General features: G+C 37.6%; 1 pseudogene across 1 annotated transcript; it reads left to right on the forward strand.

The window, feature by feature from the left end:
• The first annotated feature begins 84 nt into the window (after positions 1 to 84).
• On the forward strand, positions 85 to 18,137 carry LOC149194383 (uncharacterized; annotated as a pseudogene). The gene is made up of 6 exons (XR_016255088.1): positions 85 to 254; positions 16,174 to 16,281; positions 16,438 to 16,623; positions 16,710 to 16,784; positions 16,919 to 17,059; positions 17,844 to 18,137. The product of XR_016255088.1 is annotated as an uncharacterized LOC149194383 (transcript).
• The last annotated feature ends 5,178 nt before the right edge of the window (positions 18,138 to 23,315 follow it).

The raw sequence follows: 23,315 nt of genomic DNA on the forward strand, positions 1-23,315 counted from the left end.
AGGGTTCCACCCAGGTGGTGGTTGCCCCCATAGTGGATTGGCCATAAGGATTTGTATAGTGCCCCCCAGCATAAGGATTACCAAATGATGCTGCAGGCGTGCCGTATTGTTGTTGATAAGTTTGTGAGGGATTTGCTTGCGGTTGTTGGTAATTCTGGTACGGGGCAAACGGAAATTTCCCTTGAGGTTGTTGGTAGCCATACAGTGGTGGGGCTCCGAATTGAGTTGAAGGACCAGGCTGGGTTGGATGAAAAGTTTGTGATTGAGACCCAGCCTGCATTTGAAGGCCAGATGGGTGTTGGGGTCCCATTTGGGGCCATGGACCAGACTGAGCAGTACCAATGAACTGTCCTATAGGTTGGGCTACCTGGCCAGAAGGAAAACCTTGTTGATGGTGAGGTTGGCCGATCTGTCCAGAAGGTTGGGCCTGCTGATACTGAGGTTGGCCTACCTGCTGGAACGGTTGTTGCACAGTTGAAGGTTGTCCTAGCAGACTAGATGGTTGAGGAGATTGGGCAGTTGGTTGGCCCAACTGTGTTTGGGGCTGACCAATCTGCCCAGAGGGTTGTGAATACTGGACAGTAGGTTGACCGAGTGGTTGAGTACCTTGTCCAGACATTGGACTATACTGGACATTGGATTGGTTCGGGTTAACGGTTTGTTGACCACTTTGTCCAGTGGGATGGCCTTGCTGGGTACCAGGTTGGACTTGTTGAAAAGACGACTGACCTGAGTTACCAGAAGGTTGCAAAGAGGAAAAAGGAGCAGCAGTAACGAAAGGGTTTCCATAAATGGACTGCCCTAGGTGGTCTTGAGGGGGTTGTATTGGAGATTGTGCAGATAAAACTTGACCACCATGGAAAGAGGTGGAGGTCCAATCAATTGACAATGGGACCGATACTTCAACAACCGGTTGAGATGACAAATATGGATCATATGGCTCCTGCATTGAGACATTTGTCATGGGGTCAAAGACTCCAAACAAAGAAGCTGAGGGACGACTATAAATAGAAGTCAAGTGGGCTGCACATACCGTTGGAGTGGCTGTGACGGAGGTAACAGATAGACCGTGACTTTGTGGAGTAAAAGGCTCCGTAGCAGGAAAAGTGTGGGATGACCACATGGGACCTGTGAACGGAGTTCCATAAGGCGTAGCATCTCTCAAAGCTTTATAACCGAGCGGTAAATTTGTAGTAGTAGGTGTACTACTGACATATATAGGGTCCGTTGAGGTGGGAATTTCACCGCTCGTTGCAACGGACTCATCGGTTGTAGTAGGGGATAATTCATCCATGTCGGATGAAACTTGTGGGACTGACCCACGAGGGGAAGGATGGTCCCAAAAAGGGATACCGTCCTCAAAAGGTTCCCACGTAGGGTTCCAATGATACTGGTAAGCTTCGTCACCTGGGGCACGAGAACTAAGTGGTTGTATACTTAAAACCACAGGAAGACTCACCACCGGTGTTTCGGTAGAAGACGAAACTAGTAATTCTGCCAGGATGAAACTTGAGAAGTTTATCGAGATAACTCCTACTTTGGACTGATGCAAACAAAAGCTAATTGGGTAGATGTTATCGTGGCCAATAAATTTTTAAGACACTGAACTTAACCTTTTCATTTTTTAAGAGTCGAGAAAAGGGTAAAAGATGACTCTAGTCTCCTTCGAATATTTAATGAGCACGAAGTGACAAGACGCTCACAGGCACCTTTTCATTTAGGGAGTCCGAAAAGGATCAAAAGTGACTGCTCTAGAATTCTAGGTAGAGGGTGTGCCAAACTTTTCGCAAAACCACAGAATACTTTTTAGGGTACGGGTGGTCGATCTTCGTGAATGTTGTGTTCACTGCATTGCGAATCGTAGGGCGGCTGACACGGCTTCCTATGGATAAAAGCTTTATTCCTATAGGGGTCTCCCAATATATACTCGACGGTACGTGGGAGCACAGTCCGTATTGACAGCTACCGTTTCACCGTGGAGGAATCACCCAACCACTCGACGATAGACTACCAGGTTTAACGACGCCGGAACACGTCTCTAACCTAGACCTCTAGAGTGTTTGCGTTATGTTCCAATGCGTTGTTATGTTTATTTGGTTCATTTTAAAGTTTATCTTTGATTATGTTTCAGTTTTTTGGTCCTACCGTATGTGATATCTCGAAAACTTCTTACATGCAAACTATATGCCGAAATTAAATCATTTGATTCGATGAATTCTATCTACAGGAGGGTTAAGATCTTTTTCACAAACGAAATGATCACTTCAACAAAGAACAAAGATCCTAATGCAGCTAATAACAAGAAACGAAATTTTGTCTTTTCCTTTTTTCAATAGCAACAAATAACAATAAATGCTAACTACTATGATGCAAGAGATTTTTTGTTTTTCTTCCCTTTAAGATGGCATGATGCATGCAAACAAATTCTAAGAGATATGCACAATCCAAATTTAGTCAATGAAATAGAACCAATTCTAAAACACAAAATGAACCATGAAAGCAAGGAAAAACACAAAAACTAGTGAACTTCAAAGAGGCTAGGAGTGAAGTATTCAGAGTATAGAAGATCAAGCTTTGACAAAGCACTGGATAGGTGTAGAACAATCAACAAGCTGACTGGATGATCAAGAGACCGAAAACTTCCCACAGAAGGCTAGACATGCAAAGTCACTGGAAATAAGCAAACAGCTGAGGGATACAGGCTAAAACCAGTCAAGCAGAGGTTCAACACAGTTCCAGAGGCTAAAAGAGGTATATAAAGAGACTGAATGAGCTTTCCACCCACACACAGGCAAAATTTACAGAGCTGGCGCGACTGTCAGCCTGCAACTTGCGCTACCACAGAATTGGCGCGAGTTGCTTTTGAGCAACGTGCGCCAACTGGCGCGACTGTCAGAGAAATAACCGCGCCAATCAAGCTTGCCAACTAAAAAGATAAATGATACGACCTCAGGTCGGGTTGACAGTGCTCAGATGGGTCAAACAGTAAAGAATCAACTCAAAACTGACTCAGGAAGCTCATGCACTCAAGCAAGCAGAAGAAAATTAACATGCAAGACAGAAATCAAAGAGTTACTCCCCAGCGGAGTCGCCAATTTGTTGGTAAGGTAAATCCCCTCTGCGGACAGAGGCGATCCCACTAGCCTAACACTATGAACAAAGCAGAGTTGATATCCTCGCTATCAAGAAGACTAACCTGGAGTACAACGCTATTATTGAAGCAGAGTTGATATCCTCGCTCCCTTGCTCCAACAGATCATAAACGAACACCTGCACATGCAAAGGAAGAGACAAATACCAACATAGAAACTACCAAGGCACAACTATATTTCAGTCAGAAAGGAAATAAATCAACATATCACCATGACAGATAATGAGATTGGAACTATAATAGCAGTCGCTCATCAATTAATAAACAGGAAAAGTTACAACCATTGTTCTGACGTCGACCCTTCTCCTGGCTGGGTGAGTAACTATATGTGTCTTGACATGCATCTCCTCTCCGGCAGCATAACCTCTCTAGCACTCATTAGCATTCTCTCCATGACCAATAATCATCACTACTATAACTCAATCACCAAATCACTAGCATAACACTAACACCAACACTCTCTCTACTCTAGCTCTCTTAGCACTAGCTTTCCCAATGCATAATGACAAGCTTATATAGATGAAGAAGGGAGGAGGATGCGATGAACTGGGACACCTTTTGTGGAATTAGCAAAAGCCATAAAGATGGATAAAACTCGACAAAAGGCTGATTTTCTATCCTCAGAAAAGCTCCATGTAATGAAGGAAACAACAGTCGGACGTGCATTAAGGCAAAAAGCACGACTAAATTTGGTTGGCGCGACTGTTGCTCTAAGATAGAGCGCCAATGGTCGCGCCCTCTTTTGAGGATCTCCATCATTGGCGCGGGTAAGACACTGTGGACTTGCGCCAATGGAAAAAGAGCACTTTTTAGGGATGATTTGCAGAAGGTGTCTTCAGGGAACATGGAGTACATACTCAGGGGAACATAATGCAAGTGTTTTTAGCCCTTGTCACTTCTTATAACTCCCGGGATGGGTCCTCCAAGGTACGACAAGAGGAGTAACAGGGATGGTGACAAATTACTGTGTAACACCTAGGAACTCAGACTTTTTGGAAAGTTCATGTTTATGGATTTGTGTAAGGATGATGAAAAAATGTTCATGGATGTGGATTGATCTAGTTTGTAGGCCTATTGAAAACATGTGACAAAATGGCCTATTAGAGGTTTCCCCCTAAAGCGCAAAAGTTTCAGATCAAGAAGAAATATTCGAGATCATCATCTGTTATAATACATTTTCATCATGATATTTTTGTTGAGGGAGGCATACCCATGCTCAACACATAAGCTAACGTTACATGTATAATGATCAAGAAGTCTCATCCAATGATGAAAAATTGTGGACTCATGATTAGAGGACTATCTATATGATCATAGCCATCATACTTCGTAATCTTGCATTCATTCTGAAAGAGCATCCCAGATGGATGAAACTAGACCCGAGGTCTTCTATCTCATTCACTCGATCATCCAACTTATGAATCTAACCATGCAAATAAATGAGTTGAAGTCGAACATGGTGGACACCATCTGATTGTCGGCCAATGATGTAAGCCGTTAACAAACAGGAGAGAAACCACCGATGATGTTAATGGCTCTTAAGGTACTATAGTACAATCTGTATGGTGTGAATGAATGAGTTGAAGTCGAACACCAGATAAAATATTTTGGTCAAAGGCCAATGATGAAAACCTATTTCCGAGGGCGAGGAAACTTGTCATTGATGTATGCAAGCTCCAATGTACCAAAGGGAGTTTCTAAGTCAACTTCCTAGATAATGAACTAATGTCGACACGAAGAAATTCATCACATGAGGGCCTTGATGTATCCCCCATCAATGACACGAAATGAGTATCATGATTTGAGACAAAATTATGCTAATGTGGAATTGATTCAAGAACGACAGGCATGTAATGAATTCTTAAGAGTATCATAGCAGATATCAACTGATTGACTTCTCTTGAACATATTAATGACATTGAATGGAGTTGGTAGAATTGATCCAAAAATGAAATTTGAGGCTTTGATATGGTGTGCTGAACCAAAAATACAAGCAAATTTCCCAACCCAACAACCACGAAGATGAAGTGGAAGAGTGTCATGTTCAAGAGCGACTCGCTACCATTAATAGATAAAGTACCCTATTTTCTCAAATTCCCCAACCATTTCTAGTTAGTACCTCTTTATTTCTGACAAGCTTTAGGAGGATAACATATGATTGAATTGTAAGTTCATCCTTCAGATAAATACCTTTGAGTATTTTTAATGAACCTTAAGAAGGAGTGGTTTGGTCTTGTCATGTTCGACAAGTCCATCTATGTTTGATGTTTTTACGAGTCCATAAAAGGTGAAACTTGACTCCTTTTTCATGTTTAGATAGTTTGAAAAAGAGGTGAAAAAGAAAACTCCAAAGGTTCCTTTTTTGTAAATAGCCCCTTGAGTTTGAAAGGGTAGAAAATGATACTCAAGAGAACCTCTTATCCATGCTCGACTAAGGTATTCATTTTTCGTAAATAGTCTATCTCAGTCCAGGAAAAGGGTTAAACTTATACTGATTTGACATCTTTTCATTTACTTTAACGAGTTCGAAAATACAAGTGCTCAACAATATTTTCATATTTTTGGAGTCTGAAAAAGAGCTGAAATAGGACTCGAGGATGTTCATTTTTCCTAAGTTTACAAAGCCTGAAAAAGTGATAAAAGTATGCTCTTTGGTCAAAATGATATGTTTTGATTCAAATATCATAAAATACATTAAACAGTGGTTAACCTGCTCAGAACATCACAAAAAAATTAAAAATATCTTATACATGGTAAAATTAGGTCATATTTAGGTCAAAATAATAAAATATGAATAAAATAATCATGAAAATGACCATAAATAGGAAAAAAATAATTCCATTTTTACCATTTTACATTTTACCTCATGGTGAGTGAGCTCTAAGTGCTTTTTTCCCCTGATTTTCTGCAGTTGATTGCGGCCAATTCGGTGGATCATTTCGAGTATCGTCACTTCCAGGTAGGAAATCTCACCTTCCTTTTTCTTTCAACTATTCTGATTTTTCATTTCATGCATATTTTTTCTAATTTTTGGTGACCTAGGGTTTTAATTTTTCGCCCTAGCCCCATCACACCACAACAATGTTGAAAGGTGCGTTGGGCAAGAAAAAAATTTCACTGTGGAGGGCACTGCAACACAATGTATCCCTTTAGTAGGGTGTGCTCGAAGCATTTCAAAAATTTGTTTTGCTTGTTTCACTCAAATTTCTCTCAATTTTTTGCATATGATTCACTCTAATGATTCTTCTTGTCATGTTTTAGGTTTCCATCGAAAAAAATGGATCTGATATGCAGAGAAAGTGAACACGAAGAATAATACATGAATGCAACTAATGATCCAGCCACCATCTAGGCATTGAGAAACTGTGGGCTTTTGATTTTTTTCTTCTTCTTGGGATGAGGCAATAGTTGGAGTTATTATATTATTTTGTTCGAGCATGGTATGTTTAGACACACGCTTTTAGGCTTGGAGCACATATGCTTAGCATACAGGTGGAAGACAACTATTTCTTGACAGGTTTATTGAGGAAAGGTGCCCTTGTCTCGTTATGTGGTTTGGGAAGGGATGGAGAGACTGTCAAAGACTATATCAGTACACACTATATACCTTGATCCCAACCAACCAAAGATGGGAAAATCAAGATAAAGGATGTGGTTTGTTTTCCTTTGAGGACAATCATGTTTATCATTTCTAGATGGTTGTTAGTGCTACCCTGCATTTGGATAACTGGTCCCAAATGTAATATGCTTTAGATTGCATAGAGCCGATAGTATTCAACTTGAGCGAGGGAGTACTTGCAAACATGAAGGAATAACTTACCAAGGCAAAGGATGGATGGTTGAAAAGCTTTGGGTATGGTTCCGTTCTAATTTCATTTGCCTTGGAGCAGATTCCATTACTCCGACCATAACATATCTTGCTCGAGCTCCTAGATCTGAGAGTCCCGCAAATGAGAAGATGGGTGGATCTCATATCCATACATGAAGGTCCATCATCTATGAGTTTCACATCAGTATTCTTCTGATGGTTACGCATGAAACTCAATATGATTAAAGGTTATCCATATGCTAGGATGGATTTCCATGGAGACCCAAATCTCGCGATTCGTGATGGAGAGCGATGGGGTGCCATAGGTAAAAAAAAGCATTTTGATCCTTTTTTTTTATTTTTAAGTTTTACAATTTATTTTGTATTTTCTATGTATCTCAGACTAACTATCGATTTTTACATGCAGACGTTGGAATCATTCGACCCGTGAATTCATCCTATCTTCAACATGTTGGAGACCCACAACAGGAACCAATTGGAGTACATGTTGCTACAGGGGGACGAGAGGTATTGCAGGATCTTAATGTGGCTGAGACTCTTGTAGAGGTTGAGCGACACATGGAGGGATAGACCTAGGGAATAGTTGAGACTAAGGACAATATGATCCCTATGAGACTGCAACATCATACTTTTAGCGTGCCTAGTTGTATCAACCAACTACTGTGCAATATGGCTCATGAAATTTCTTTCTATCATGAGCATAATCAGGATTAGTCTACTTGGAGGCTATATAGCCATGTTTTGACTGCATGTATATTTTTTTATATGCAAGGCCATGTGGCCATATGTGTCTAAAACACGATTAGCCAATGCATCTGTCAATGTAGTTAGACTTCTGTAAATGTGTTGATATTGGCTATAATAAAAATGTCTTTCTAGAAGGTGAACCCTTAAGAACATATGAAGTATAGTTGGACTTCTAACTTAATAGACATTAGTCAACTATAGTACTACAAGTTGTGAGTCAAGTCTAATAACTATACGACAAATACCATGAGAAATAACATCAGAAAATAGTTCCATCACTGCGCTATACTCAACGATGTTATTAGTAGAGAGATCAATATAAATCCCTTGTAAACTCACTAACTTGCCACTCAAAGCATATATAGCCCATGGTGTGGAGGAAAGGTTCTGAGTACTATGACTAGCCCCATCAACATAACCAACATATGGTTGAAGGAAGCTGACATATGCAAACCAAATGTAAACATGATTAATAGAAATCGTAAGAAACTTTGAAAGGAACACAATGAAACACACTCAACACACCCTATATACAACATGTTGTTGAAAATGCAACAATAAAATCCTAATTTAATTTTGTCCTTGAATTAACATAAGAATTAAATTGTAATTCCAATTCTCATATCAACTTGTAATAGTTAACTAAGTTAATTTGATTTAGTTGGCTCAGTTGATTCGATTTGGGAGTCTAACTAGAGTCATGTAGAGTGTTTCCTACTTTTTAGGAGTCTTGGTTGAGTTAAATTCAGTTAAACTAGTTCTAATTGATGGAGGAATTGGTGGGAGACCTAGTAGTGGGGTGTAACCTATAGTACTGGGGTCTAACCAACGCTGATCATCCAATAAACTAAAGAGTCACTTATAATTAACTCATACCTGTCGGATTAGAGAAATACCTAGTTGAGATTGGAGTTCAAGGACAATGTATTATCAATTGTATAATCATCTGAATTGTACAGGTGGTGCACGCAATTAGAGGAAAGCCTAATATGATTCCTTAATTCATATTTGTGTAATTTCCCAATTATATATGGGATAATTCCCTAGGAATATGCACAAGGAAATAGGAGCTTGGTAGGCAGTATATTTCACTAAGTATTGGCTGAAGCTTGTTTGTGAAGTAGTGAGATAGATAGAGATAGTGTAGAGGTTGGTTGGGCTTGAGAAAAGCATTGTAATCTTCTCATATTTTTTGATAAATTCAATATACATCAAACAATGGTTTTTAACTGTGCCTTTCCCTAGAAGATTATTGTATTATGCGAGATTGAATTCTTTCTCTTTTATGCTTCATGATTTCATCAATTGTTTATTTTTTATGTTGATGAGTAGAGTAGATTCAAGTCAATTGTTTTAGCATATTACAATCTGCAGTTTGAATCTACAAGGAATTTCTACACATGTACACAGTGAAATACATAAAAATAAATTAAGCATAGTATTTTTTAAGGTACAACCCATTTCTAGGTTGTGCCAATGGAACTTCATCGAAATCAATAAGCTCGTAGGTCCCTTTACGAAGAACATGTTTAACAATGTATGGGCTTAGCCACATTGGCTCGAACTTCCTCGATCCTAACTTATTAGACTCTTGATCATACAACAAGACAATGTCACCTTCTGAGAAGACATAAGGCTTGACATTCTTGTCATATTGTGCCATAACGCATTTCTTATGGGCCTCATTAGCCATGGCGACATCATGTCGGGTTTCTTCTAAGCGTGTCAAGTGTAAGAGACACTCTTCTTCTGTAGAAGTGGAAAGGAGAAGCTCAACAACAAGTTTCAGAGATGGAATTTCACACTCAATAGGAAGGATTTATTCTAGAACATATACCAATTGGAATGGTGTGAACTTGGTAGCAGTCTGAACAAAAGTTTGATATGCCCATAAGGTTGAATAAAGAATAAGATGCTAATATGATTTTTGGATCCCTATCATGCATTGAAGCATTTTTTTCAAATCTTTATTGATGGCCTCAACTTGCCCATTCACCTGAGGGCAGTAGGGAGTTGAGCTTTCATGGGAGAGGCCCAACTTAGCAATTAGTTCATACACCATGTGATTATGGAAATGTTTCCCATGGTTTATAACTATAGCCCGTGGTACACCAAACATTGCAAAAAAATGATTGAAGAAAAATAAAGCAATTGCTTCACTCGTGTTCTTGTATGTAGGCATCGCCTCGATCCACGTGGTAAAATAGTCTACCTCTGTAATGATGTAGCCATGCCCCCTGGTGAAGTGAGTGTTACATTTCATAAAATCAATTCCCCATTTCGAAAAAAGTCCAACGATGATAACATGGTGCAAAGGAGTGGGTGGAGCATGGGTTTTATGATCGTATATCTGGCACGCATGACACTTTTGGACTGCAAGGATTCAATCACGAAATGTAGTAGGCCAAAAGTAGCCAACACAAAATATTTTGTGTGGTGGCATAACGAGACACATGTCCACCACATGCCCCAACATGGCATTCATTCATGGCTTTCACATCCTCCTCATGGGTGAGGCACATTCAAAAAATCGTATCGATACCACAACAATAAAGGGTGTTGCTGATTATAATCTAGTTTTTAGCTTGATATCAGATACGTCATTGGTCAAAGCAAGAGGTATGGAGGCAAAAAGTATGGGCTTGGAGATATATGATAATTTCTCCATACCGTGGTTCATATTAATCGATCAGGAATAATGACTCATCTGTAATAGAATTTTCATTCTCACACATTGTTTCAGTTTTAGTAGCATGAAGGTTGCATATCACCTGAGCAAAGACTAAGGATTTCTTTGAATTGGATTTGATGAACTCAAAATCGAACTCCTGGAGGAATACAATCCATGTGGAGTACTCACCCCCCAATGATTGTCGTGACAAGATGTATGTCATGTGGTTGTAGTCGAAAAAAACCATGGTCTTGCGAAGAAGGATATAGTGATGAAACCTTTGGACAACTTGGACAACCGCCAAAGTTAACTTTTTAATGTGAGTATACTTGATCTCGGTATCATTCATATTATGACTCAAATAATAGATAGGATTTTTGGTCCTTACATTTTCCTTTTGGACCAATACCATAGTGATGGTAGTAAATGTAGTGGCAAGGTATAGGAAGTAATCACATTGGTAATCCGGGGTATATAACAATGATTCTTGAATAAAAAAGTATTTCAAGGAATCAAACTCCTTTTGGGAAATTTCATCCCAATGGAAGGGAACCCCTTTCTTTAACAAGCGAGTAAATCCTTTAGTTAATGCAACGTAGTTGGGAACAAATCTTCGTAGAAAGTTAGCCTTCCCTTAGAGTCATTGAAGCTGAAGAAGAGAGGAAGGAGAAGGAAGATCTAGGATCGCTTGGACTTTCAATGGGTCGATACAAATTCCATGCTTCAAAACAATGAAACCAAGAATTCAAACAAAGATTACACAAAACACATACTTGTGTGGATTTAGCCTAATGTTATAGTGTTGACAACATAAAAATATAGCCCTAAGATGCATTAGATGATCAAACTCATGTTTCGAGTGAGCAGGCAGGTCATCCAAATATTGTTGTACAAGGTGTTAAATTTCATGGAAGGCATAATTCATTTCCCTCACGAACATTGCCCCAATATTTTTCGATCCTAAAGGGAGATTTTGATATGAAAATGTGCCCCATATAAAAATAAATGTAGTTTTATGGTGGTCCAATGGGTGAATGTTGATCTGATTGTAGTCGAAAAATCCAGCCATAAATGAAAATATTTCATAGCTAGCACATTCGTGAAAAATATGGTCAATGAACGGGGTAGGATAGTTATACTTAGGATAAGCATGATTAATGTCCCATAATTGACACATGCACGAATTGTTCCCCGTTTCTTCATGACAAGAAAATTGTTGGATACCCAATTAGTTAGAGATAGTAGGTAGATGAAACTATCACATAGAAGTTTTTCAAATTTGGCTTTAATAATGGCAACCTTCTATGGATGGACCAGACGGAGGCACTGCCGAACTAGATTAACATCAGGATATGTCTTGGTTTCATGTACACCAATGTTTGGATCAATACCTAACATCTCTTCTTAAGTCCAGGAGAAAAACATCTCTAAATTCCTAGAAAAGGGATTTAAAAGTCTTAATCTCATTGGGAGAGAAGAATGCACCAATATGTACATTATCAACAATTTTGGGTTTTATTGAAATATCAACAAGGATAGTCTCTTCAATATTTGACAAATTATTCTCATAATCTATATCATGGATGGATACAAAATTCACAGACATATTAATTACATTTGTCCAATAGATTTCACTAAGATTATCCTTGGAGGAATATGGAAAGGAGGAACGATGGTGATGGTCGTCCTATGGTGCATCATCCAACATCATGATCTCTATGATGCTCTTATAAGTAGAAAATGTACGAGAGAAGGGATGAGAGGATGTTTCAAAATATAAATAATTATAAACCCAATTGATCGAAGAGGAGAGAGTAGAATGTGTTGCACAAGACAAATAGATGGCTTCATTGTCGAGATCAATGGGACTAAGAAGCATTCAGTCACCAAAAGTGTCAATGTTTTATTCATTTGGCACTATCCAAGGATTAGATGGAGTAGTACAACAATATATCATGTTGACATAGGACACTGGATTAGAGTTTTTGGGAAGAGAATGAGGAAGAGGAGGAGGAAGAAAAAAGGTTCCCAGGAGGGAAGAATCCTTAAGAAATCCCACCCCGACATGTTGATATGGATGTGGGGTTTCTCCTACAAGAGGGGTGCTTCCAGTAACTTGGGAACTGGTGGCAAATAAAGTGAGTTGATCAATGGCTACTATACCTCCACTATGAGGGAAAACAATAATTTTGAAATATGTTGAAACAACAATAGCCATAGCATAAACCCATGTAAAACCTAGTAGAAGGTTATAATCTAATGGTTTATCGATAACCTTGAATTCTACCAACACCTTCTTGACACCTAATTCTACTTATAATGAATTCAAAATTCCACAAGGCTTGAATCCTCTTCCGTCAAAATCATTTAGATTAGTTGATGACTTATTTAATTGGGGAGAGCCAATGGCCTTCCAGCAAGAAAGTGACATAATACAGGTGGAAGATCCTTCTTCCACAATGGAGCGATGGATGGTCTTACTTCGAACGATAACCTGAATCATGAAATATAATTATGCTAGAAGTCGAGGAGTATAATTCTCATGGTTAAAAACTACAAGATTAGAATATGAGGGATCAACACATATAATTGTGGAAAGTAAAGCCTTCTTTTGGGCAGGACAATTTTGTAACACCTCGAGCGCTGACATAACTGAAGGAGCTTGAGTGAGATACTCAACTATGTTATAATTATGATCATCTCTTGCACGAGGGTTGAATGAAGATTTATAGATAATGCCTTTGGGAGACTTAATTTTCAATTCGATAGGAAACAAATTTGGAGTAGGATCGATCCCAATGGAGATGCGGTAGAACTAGCAAGTTGATCAGTAGCTTGACCAGTTGAGGAATTCACATTATTGTAGTCTTTATTCCCAGTGGCCACCATAACGTCATTTTTGTCTTGGTGGAGGAAAGAATCATAACCAAGTTAGAGTAAATAGGATATCGATCAACTATATTAGTCTCCTGATTCAGAAACAAATCTTTCAACACAACAAGTGCATTAGGGTTTTTTTTAGGTATAAAATGAACGTCCTAAGGAAATTATAAAATAATAGTGGAAATAATAAAATAAGATTACATTACATCATCAAATTTTATACCTCAAAAAAACCGGCTGCTTTTTCTTTTAAATTTGAAATGGGCGGCTGCATTTTTCAACCCAAGGGGGCTGAAATTTGTGAATTTTGAGCCCATGTGCGTCCCTATGAGCGCTGGCGGAGATATTTACCGGCCGTGCTCGACAACTCATTTTTTAAATATTTATTTAAGGTCTCGACAACTCATTTTTTAAATATTTATTTAAGGTCGGTAAGACGATGACCACCTGCATCTTTGTAGTTTTAGAATTGAAACCCTAATTTCAGGCTCTCAGTTCCGTGCCCCGCTCCCCTTACCCGTCGATCCACCTTTTTCTTGCCGCTACATTTTTAAACTACCCAGTCCCCTGTAAGTGAGAATGATCGACTATAAATTATAATGAATTGGTGTTAATTGCGGGAATCGATCATGAGACATACCCTACATTAATGATTCCAACAACTTGTAGTTTGAGACCTATGTTCAGGTTCATTATATTAATTTTGCAAATTAAGTATTAAAATTTTATTTAAACTATAAAATTCAACTCTCCTGCTATCATGGAGATCATCTTTGCCGAGATATTAAATTTAAAAGTAACTTCAATTCAATAAATAAATTTTAAAACAAATGTGAAATTGAAACATTTCAAATGTGTGCCATAATTTAATGCGATAATTCAGGACTTTTAACTCTGGGTTGATATACATTACCAAAGTTAGGTAAACGTATGAACTTAATTTGAAAATGAATTAATTAGTTAAATTATTTGTGAAATAAGATTTACACCACCAAAACTGCAGAGGTATCTCAATCCAGTGATATACACAAAATCTACTGATGTGATATATACACAAGATCCACTAGGCTATTTTTTTAACTCCACCACTCCACGAAAATAATAATTTAATAATTAAAAAGTTACGTAAACTTATGAAATTAATTTTAAAATAGTTTATTTACTTAAATTATTGGTAAAATAAGAATTATTATTCTAAAAAAATATATTTTCTTTATTGATATTATTATAATTCTTTAAATTACATATTTTTTTAAAATGAAAATAGAAAATATTAACAAACTAAATAAAATTAGTTATAAAAAAATGGAAAACATATATATCTTTTAGCTTTAAATTTGGTTTTCAATCTTGACCCTCCGACTTTGCGCCTTCCCATGTTACCTAATCTCACCCGTTGGCCAGAACCATAACTCTATATATATATAATTGATAAAAATAAATTTTTATTTTAGCTTGAATAATTGACTCCTTTAAAACTCAGGTATCAAATAAGATAATTAAATTATTGTTTTACTTTTCAAATTCAAATTGTTTAACTTATTTATTAGTTTGAATAATTCACTCCTGATTTTTTCAAACAAGATAACTAAATTATGGTTATACTTTTCAAATTCAAATTGTTTAGTCTGTTTTAGTTATTTATTTGTCAGATACATTTTCATTAATAATCCATTTATATAAATAATTAACTAATATTATTTTTCATTTTCAAATTCAAATTGTTTAATCTGTTTTAGTTATTTATTTGTCAGATACATTTTCATTAATAATCCATTTATATAAATAATTAACTAATATTATTTTTCTTTTTCAATTTTACAGTTAACTCATTTATTACCCATCATCCCATGTAAAAAAAATAAAAAGTTAATTAACTAATATTATTTTTCATTTTCAAATTCAAATTGTTTAATGTGTTTTAGTTATTTATTTGTTAGATACATTTTCATTAATAATCCATTTATATAAATAATTAACTAATATTATTTTTCATTTTCAATTTTACAGTTAACTCATTTATTACCCATCATCCCATGTAAAAAAAAGAAAAAGAAAAAAAAGACGTGTTTGTAAAAATAAATAAGTTCAGTCTCATTAAGTTGGAAAACATCTTTGCCACCTCGAACCTCACATTTTCCATTCTGTAAAACATCTTTGCCACCTCGAACCTCACATTTTCAGTTGTGTATGGAGTGGAAGAGGTCACATAGTCCGTTCATATTTATGAAAAAGAGTAGCTAGATGGGCGGGGTACTAGGGCACGGGTACCAAGAGGGACAAATGAGCAATATATATATATATATATATATATATATATATGGGATAATGAAGATTTAACCAGGTGGATTTTACCATAGTAAAATCACTTTCATTGTGGAAAATAATTTACTAAACCACTTTTATTAAATTATTTTCTAATCTAAATAAAAAAACCCCATGAGAATAATTAGATAAATGATTATTTATTTAATTTTCTCTAGAAATAATTATTAAATCATTATTTAAATAATTATTCCTTGTCACATTTGACTAAATCCCTTAGGAATATTGAAATAATCACTATTTATTTAATTTCCTTATTTCTATTATTAAAATTATTATTAAATACAAATTGGTAAAAATAAATAAGCTCAGTCTCATTAAGTTGGAAAACATCTTTGCCACCTTGAACCTCACATTTTTAGTTCTGTATGGATCAGTTCATATTTATGAAAAAGAATACCTAGATGGGCGGGGCGGGGGTACCAAGAGAGCAATATATATATATCGGATAATGAAGACAAAAGGGTTATGAAAGTAACCCTAATTCGCTCCCTGACCCTCTCACCTTTACCCTAATCTCACTGCTTCCTTCCCTCCCTTTGAACCTTCTCATGTATACCCACCCAGCTATATTTGTGAGTGTGATGCATTGAATTGCAACAGCCATCATAAGCACAAGCAGCGGCATACAACAAGATTCCCAGCGACAACAACACGCAGGGGGCTACAAACATGGTGAGTAAATGCTTCCTGTCTGCTTTGTAGATCTTAAAATTTCCTGGTTTTCGTCTGTGTTTTCGTCTGTGTTCCATCGGGGTAACAATTGGGCGCCGCCGCAAGAGCCAAATGTGTGAAAATGATTGGAATTGTGCATGAATTGTGTGTGTTCAGGATGGGTTTGTGGTCTGCGAGAAGGAGGAGAGGCCGGCCTGGTTGGATGCTCTTCTCACAGACAAATTCTTCGTGCCCTGCGCCACTCATGAGACTGCAAAGAAAAACCAGAAGAACATTTTCTGCCTACACTGCTGCCGGAGCATTTGCTGCGTGCCATTTCACCAGAGCCACCGCCGGCTCAAGGTAAAAAAATTCTTCACCTCTGCTCTAATTGTCCCCGTAATTCAACGGTTATCTTGCTAATGAAATGATGATTTCCCTGCGCGCAGATTCGGAGATATGTCTATCACGATGTCATCAGACTAGACGAAATGGAGAAATATATCGATTGCTCATATGTTCAGGTGAGCTACACTAATGGCTGAGCTTAAATTTGCTCAAACCACTCAAAGCTTCGGCGTTTCACGGATCCAGAGAATATATGAAGTCCTGAAGTATAAATTGGACTGAAATTTGTGAATTTTATCTGTTCTTGCAGGCGTACACTACGAACAGTGAAAAGGTGGTCTTCTTAAACCAGAGGCCTCAGACTCGGCCTTTCAAACGATCTGGAAACATCTGCAGCACCTGCGAAAGAAGCTTACAAGAGCCTTATCGCTTCTGCTCCGTGGCTTGCAAGGTGAGAAAATGCGACAAAGACAAAATCTGCTTATTGTCGATCTGTTTTTCAGAAAAGAACAACAATCGGCAGTAATAGAGCACAATATTTTGTTGAATAGTCCATTATATTTTGATTAATTGGTTCAGTAGTCCATGAGATTTTGATATCTGGTTTAGAAGTCCAAAATATTTTGATGAATTGGTTCAGCAGTCTGATATTTTGATTTCTTGTTTAGAAGTCCATAATATTTTGACTTCTGGTGTACCAGTACATGAAATTTTGACTAATTCTTTATATGTCCAGAAAATTTGGTTAATTGTTAGCGGTCTGTAATTACTTAACATTACATGTTCTTTTTTCTTTTACAAAATGTTTAGCAGTCCTTAATCTTTCGACAATTTTTTCGCAGTCCGCAAAGATTATGACAAATTATTTAGCAGTAGACACTATTTCGATTTCTCGTTTAAGATTCCATAATATTCTGGTGAAATCTTTGGGCAGTGTATAGTGTTTTGATTTCTGGTTTAGTAGCCCATTAAATGTACATTTAATCTTGCTGGATTTTTCCGAAAATGTCCATAATATGATTTCTGGTTTAGTGGCCCATTAAATGTTTAATCTTGCCGGACTTTTCGAAAAAAGTCCATAATATTTTGATTTTAATTGTTGAGCAGTCCATTACTACATTTTGATAAATTCATAAGCAGTCTATAATATTTTGGATTAACTGCTTATCACTCTAATATTTGGTTAATTGGTCAGCAGTCGATAACAAATTTTGATTTTTTCTTTGTGTGAGCAGGTAGATCATCTGATAAACCAGGGGAAGGATCTCTCAAAATATTTACTGTTTGCACAGTCGGAGGGGCTTAAGGAATTTGAAGAGGGCGGCCATATATCGCCCAATACGACTCTGGACAACACCATGGCGTTCCACACTTCGTCAGGAGCGAGTGCGAGCGGAGGCGTGGGGTGCAAGAATTTGGGCTGCACGAGCGGAGGCGTGGGGTGCAAGAATTTGGGCTGCACGGCCACAACAGAATTTGTGAAGCGGAGACGAAGAAAAGGCATTCCGCAGCGATCGCCTCTCTATTGATTTTCCTATCCGTCGTATTCTTTTTAACTTTATTTACACATACCAGGCTTGTAGGGCCTTGCTCTGAACTTATTTCCTGTCAAGTTTAAGTCAGTAAGCAAGCCTGAAGTGGACTTTTAGGGTCTTGCAATTTTGGAAGGTAATTAAATTATTTGTACTGGTAAAGGTGCATGGACAAAGGTTGAGCCATGGGTTAAGGCAGCTTGAAAATTGGCTACCTGCGAGTGCAAAAGGTTTCAAAGCTTGTTTTACAGACGCACCGATTTTGACATGATAACAACCATTGTAGATTTTAAGGTAGTATTGGCCATGTAGTTATCATTGACTCTATATTTGTTTGTTTTCCTTTTTCAAATTCGCGCCATTACGTCTGGAATTTCGGGTTTATGCAATCCATAATTGAAATATACAAGAAAGAGGATGGTGAACATACCTTATATTGGATGGTGGATGGTTGATGCCCTTGGTGGTTGAAGCCCTTGAGATCAAGCTCCTAGCTCCTTGCACCTGTAACATTTTTAAGACTACATGACAATTTCATATTACAAAAGTACCCCAGTGCAAATGAAATTCATCTTGTGCTGGTACTTCAGTTTGATCTGAATCTAATTATAGCTAGAAAATCACTCCATGCAGGAGAAAACATCACTTCCAACACATTCATTGAAAAGAAGATCGAAGATCGATGTTGGCTAGTTGTCTTTTGGAAACGCCTTGTTCAAGCCCATATAATTGATAAAGACAAATAATACCCTATTTCTTGGTGATAGGAACAATGTCAGAAGCCCATCGTGTCAGGGGAATTGGATATAAAATCTCAGCCTTGAGCAACATTTCAATTTCTCCCTCAATGGTAGTCGCTTTACGAACGTTAACTAGCGAAAGACTTTTCTTGACTGGCTTGGACCCTTCATATGTAATGATTTCATGTTCAACAATCAGGGGATTGATTCCAGGAATTTATTCATACGACCAAGCGAAAATGACATGGAATTATTTGAATAGGGTAGTGTAAGTAGTGATTCCATTAGTAGTACAATTCATACCCATTAGGATGTTTTCCATGACCTTAGGTTTCACTAAAATATCGATAGGGATGGTTTGAGAAATATTATAAGTTCCCTTTAGAGAACACATCACCTATCACGATGAGTCTTTTGACCATTCGACATTTTGAGATGAAACTAGGTGTTTCGAACAAGGGAGAAAAGAAGAATGATGGTGTGATTCATCCCAAGGTCAATAGAGATCATCATGGCTTCATTAGATGGAATTGTAGTATTAAAGAAGTCATGGAACTTGGGTGACCAATGGTCCATGTGGGCAAGGAGTATGGATCAAGCTCCATATCTTATTGGAAGCATGATTCAAGGTCGATAGCTATTTGTATAGCTTGATAAGTAAGTTTGGTGGTGCTCAAAGGCATATAATCAACGTAAATGTTTAAATCCAATGAAGAAGGCACCACCCAAGGATCATGAGGCCCTTGGTATTTATTATTGATTGATGAGATCATGTTAATAGTGGAGGTAGAATGCAATGAATATGTTGGAGCAAAAGGAAAGGTGCCCGTTAACAAAGAGAATTTGAACATCCCTACTTTGATATTTTCAAATGTGTGAGGGGAATCTCCCACAAAAGAAATTGAATGTCTATCATGAAAGTACAACTCGGGCTTGTAATATGTGAGTTGGCCAATAGTGACAATCTTACCTTGATGAGAGAACATAAATACCATGAAAACTGATGGAACAATAGTCGTCATGACATAGAACCAACTTCACCCAATCTTTGTACTTGATGGGGCATCGATGACTTCAACTTTAATTGAGATTGTTTTATCCCTTCGCTCGATAGGTAAAGAAGGAAAACCCCTTGGAGTTACAAGGTGTGCCCATCAAATGCCTTCAATGTAGTTGTTTATGGCTACAAAGTAGGTGATACAAGAGATTTTCAACGGTTCGATGACATGATGCATGTAGATGCCCCTTCAAAGAAGATTGTCTTAAGGATGTGATTTCTGAACACATACCATTATCTAAAAGGAAATGGTTCCTAAAGGCATCGTTTCCATGATGTGAGGTAAAAAGTGATGAGATTTGAGTTTGATGGATCTACTTGACCAATGGTGGTTAGAAGTGCTTTGTTTTATGCATGGAATTTGTGAAAAACTTTGAGTGGACATGGCAACAGGTGCTTGGGAAAGATCCTAAAAAATACTATAAATGTGAGCAGCCCTTGCATTGGGATTATAGATCAAATTTTTAAGTGTGCCTTTGGGAGGATGAAACATATCACTAAATGATGGCTTTTCAATGTGAAGGAGGCCATTGGGTTGGGTAGGTATCATGGGTTCTTAAGTAGAAGGACCACTCATTATTTTCATAACTATGTGCTCTGGTGATCACGTGGATCAGTTGGTTGAACATAAAAATATCCTACATGGTTGATGATGCAATGTGTGAAGGATTTTCCCTACTTTCCCCTTCCTGAGGAGGTGGAGGGTTTAGAACCATGTGTTGTTGCTAGACAATAAAAGGATTTGTCAAAATAGTGGGTTGACAAGCAGGGTTTCACTGCAAGAAATATCTATGAATCTCATCCATCCAAGGACACTCAGGAGTGAGATGTTCTTCCCCACAAATCTTGTAAGCAAACATGTTATTTTTATTTTTCTCTTTGGCGCCACCCCCAAAAGTATCTTGGGTTTGAGATAACATATGTTCATTGGTAGAATTTTTATTCATCTTGTTTTTCTTCTTCCTACCTCTAGGTTGTTGAGGATTCTTCAAGGATGTGAATTACACTAAATTAAACTTAGAGGTTTGAACAAGAGCACGAGGAGTTTGGGCAGTAGGCTTAGTAGCCAAGGCAATGGAAAAAATGTTCAGTTGGACCATCTAAGTGGCCAATTGGTTTATGTTTCTTGAGGATATGGACCCCACCACACCATCAACATGGGATCCTAGCTTGGTTTTCAAAACATCATTCGATGATCGAGAGACAATAGGGGTGATTTCATATAGGGTGCCTACTTGAGAACAAATCAAGTCAAGTTGGTGGGCATGCATCATTACCTGTTCCTTGGTTTGGGTTCCTACATTAGCTACATCTTCAACGATTCTAGGTAATGGATATTTGATGAAAGCTTCATGAACCATCTCATCAAGGAGCTTATTTAGAAACAACCTTTGTCTTCACCTCTGCACATGTATATGATTAGAGATGTGAGTGGAGGTGTCTTGATGGAGGTTAGTAAGTATGTTTGTTCTTGTTTCATACCCAACAAGAAATTGATAACGATTGAAAAATTCTTATACAAAAGATAAGAAGTTATAGTAAGCAACACTTTCAAGGTTTATATACCATATGGCAACACTATTGATAAGAGTCCTTTGGAAAAGTCGTAGATGTATACTATCATCTACGAATGAGTTGGATGAGTACCAAAGATGATAAGTTATTATGTCAGCAATGGGATCTTCTCTAGGTTTTCCAACAAATTTAGGAATTTCGGTAGGAAGGGTTGTGCTTGATGGGATCATTCATTAACTTCGATAAATTAGGAAATGTAAGGATTTCCGAGAAAGGTGTGTTGAATGAGTTCTAGGGAGGAGTTTGTGGCCCCTACAGTGTAGATGGATGTTGCGATCCACCCATAGATTTGTTTCCAAAGGTGGTAGGTGTTCTTGAAGAAGTAGAGTTACAAGAGGAGGTAGCTCATGAACACACTGTGAAAAATCAATGATTGTAATAAATTGGAAACTATTCTTCTAATTGATGCAATTTATTTATCTTTCGTTAATTAATTTAATGACAAATAATGAGTATCTAACTATTTTCATCTTCACAATTAAAATAAATATGATGCAGAAATAAATCAGGATTTGAGAAATAGATGCACACACATAAAAATGACACCAATGTTTTTGGACTAACGTCCTTGGAAAAACCCTAAAGGGAAAACCTATGCAACAAATGAGGGTTTTGTATTTTAGTATCCTCAGCGAATTACAGGGTACAATAATCTACCTGCCAAACATTGTCAAAGATCCATAAATTTTTCTCTACCACTCCAACTGGTAGATCGACTTGGAAACCCTTCATTTCCCTTTCAAAATAAAAATCGGCCTCCTCTAGTAAATAGGCACAAAAAACATTGTTGCGAGAAATGCACACTATCTGGAAACTGATATTTTACTGATCTTGCATTCACACTAGTCAACTTGCTTTGGCTTTCAGAACTGATTCCTGACAACTCGAAAAATGATCTACTACCTAGACCTATGAATTAGAGAACTTGCACCAAATGTACGAACCTCCTGCAGAAGAAATCAACCTTCTCTCTGACTTGGAGATATGTGGAAATCTTCCCTGGAAATCTCTCTCCAATTTACGCTGATCCTCTCATTGATGCTCTGCTGACCCCTATGTTTCTAAGGGTTTATTTGGCCTAGTGGATGGAGAGATTGACACATACTTTGTCACAAGAGCCATGAAAATGTTGTTGTTAGATAGATTTCTGGAGATGGTAGGAAAGTCAAGCTTTAGCCCCCTAAGGCCAAAAATTTGGAGATAATTTTATGTTATAGGTGCATTGGAAAGGGCATTTCCAAATCTGCTAGATTAAAATATGAAAACCATGGCAAGACTGCTAACAAACAGACACTTTGAGGCCTCCCTGGACCCCCAATTTTTACAATGCAATGGTGATTGTAAGGGAGATGATGTTATCGTGATGGAAAACCAGAGGAACCATTCAGGTCACAATGTCTGTGAAAGTTCAAGGCCCTAAGGTGCTAGTGGTTCCACTGGGTAGACATGATGTAATGATGGGGAATGGTGGGTAGATAAGTCAAGGCACCACTCAAAGTTTCTCTTTGCTGGAGACACAAAATGTCTCTATCCTACCCATAAACAAAAACATAGATTTAAAGATAAATAACAATGGCTTGAGTGGGATGCTTTATCCACACGAGGAAGACGTAGAGCATGAAGAATGAATTGGGTCCAGTCAACCCAAAATACTGCTGCCACAATGCGCCCAGAAAATAGTGCCTTAGAGAATGTGTCAACAGAGGGGAGGACTAGGAGGAGGGAGTGGTGGTAGAGGATAATATCAACTGTAGAGCATACAGATGGTAAAATTTCGCATCAGAGTCCCTGTGATGGTACCTA

This window comes from Pinus tabuliformis, chromosome 2_2, assembly GCF_031772625.1.
Source record: "Pinus tabuliformis cultivar Carrire ecotype Pingquan chromosome 2_2, CPIR1, whole genome shotgun sequence".
NCBI lineage: Eukaryota > Viridiplantae > Streptophyta > Pinopsida > Pinales > Pinaceae > Pinus > Pinus tabuliformis.